Below are 1,782 nucleotides of genomic sequence, written 5' to 3' on the forward strand. Positions count from 1 at the left end.
GTAAAAGCAAATAGTTGTGCTTTATCATCAACCCATCAACCGTCAGAATTGAGAGTGATTTTTTCTTTTTTTTTTTTTCAAGAGGGTTACTGCTTACTGAAATCTGAACTGAATCTACAGAACTTAGAATAACTTTAAATTAACCTAGAATTTAATTTACTCAACTTTTCCTTTATCCTCCCTTTCCTTCCATCAATTTTATGAAGTGTGTTGTGCTATGTAGGGGTGAGAACTTGGGATTGTTAACAGGAGCAACTGCCCTCCACCGTAAGTACAATAAGATGACAAAAAGATGATAAAACCACAGTGATATCCCTGTAGTCCCAGCTACTCCAGAGTTTGAGGTGGGAAGATCCCTTTAGCCCGAGAGTTGGAGGTCAGCCTGGGCAATATAGCAAGATCCCATCAATCAATTCATCAATCAACAGGAATAAAAGCAGTCATTGTTCCTCTGTGTTCAAAACGATAAATGTAATCCAATGTTGTCAAACATCAACAACCAAGATTAAAAACAAGTTGAGAGCTGAAGATAGACACAAGGATCACAGGCAGGTTTGGGAGATTGGATTGGAAGCTGGGTTATTAATTCAGGAGCCAATTCCCAGGAGGCTAAGCGCCATTGGGATCCGGTAGTTCCCATGCTCTCTCGCTTGGACTCCTGGGAGTTGTCCCTCAGACTCCAGGGAGTTTTTGTAGCTTAGACCCCTGGTAGTTGGTGTTTTCACTCCAGTCAGGGCTGGAGCCATGGCGGTGACCAAGGAGCTCTTGCAGATGGACCTGTATGCGCTTCTAGACATTGAGCAGACAGCAACAGACAAAGAGGTGAAGAAGGCCTACAGGCAGAAGGCCCTCTCCTACCACCCAGACAAAAATCCCGATAATCCCAGAGCCGCTGAACTCTTCCCCCAGCTTTCTCGGGCCTTAGAGGTACTGACCGATGCTACAGCCAGGGCTACCTATGACAAGGTCAGGAAAGCCAGGAAGCATGCAGCAGAGAGGACCCAGAAACTTAATGACAGAAGGAAGAGAGTGAGGCTCGAACTGGAGGCCCGGGAGCGGCAGGCCCAGGCTCAGAGGAGCGAGGATGCCGAGGGCAGCAGGAACTCCAGGACTCTGGAGCAAGAGATCCAGCGCCTGCGAGAAGAGGGCTCCCAGCAGCTGGAGGAACAGCAGAAGCTGTTCCGGGAGCAGATCCTCCAGGCACGTGCCCAGAGGTGGAAAGAAAAGGCCGAGAGCACCAGAGGCAGAGGAACCCCCAAACTGAAGCTCAAATGGAAGTGCAAGACGGAGGATGCGTCAAAAGGCGGCTACTCCCAAGGTGTCCTTCTGCAGCTTTTGCAGAAGTACGGTGAGGTTCACAACCCGGTGCTTTCCAGCAAGAAAGCAGGCGTCGCCGTGGTGGAGTTTGAGACGGTCAAGTCTGCCGAGCTGGCCGTCCGGAATGAGGTTGGCTTGGTGGAGAACCCTCTGAAGATTTCCTGGTTGGAGGGACGGCCCCAGGGCGCTGTGGGCCCCAGCAACCCAGGGCGGTCCAAAGACTCAGTGCTATGGGAAAGGGACTTTGACAGCCTCGTCATGATGCGCATGCGTGCGGCAGCGGAGCGCCAACAGCTCATCACTCAGGCTGCAGCAGCAGGATTAGGCGAACAGCCTACTGAGCCGGGCTCAGCCCTCCTGCCCACACAGCCCTTTTCTTTCTTTCTTCTTCTTCTCCTTCTTCTCCTTCTCCTTCTCCTTCTCCTTCCCCTTCCCCTTCCCCTTCCCCTTCCCCTTCCCCTTCCC

The 1,782-nt window shown here is 51.4% G+C and overlaps 1 pseudogene; it reads left to right on the forward strand.

The window, feature by feature from the left end:
- The first annotated feature begins 744 nt into the window (after positions 1-744).
- LOC105542230 overlaps positions 745-1,782 on the forward strand; it is a 4,796-nt pseudogene continuing 3,758 nt past the window's right edge.

This window comes from Mandrillus leucophaeus, unplaced genomic scaffold (assembly GCF_000951045.1).
Source record: "Mandrillus leucophaeus isolate KB7577 unplaced genomic scaffold, Mleu.le_1.0 Scaffold253, whole genome shotgun sequence".
Taxonomy (NCBI): Eukaryota; Metazoa; Chordata; class Mammalia; order Primates; family Cercopithecidae; genus Mandrillus; species Mandrillus leucophaeus.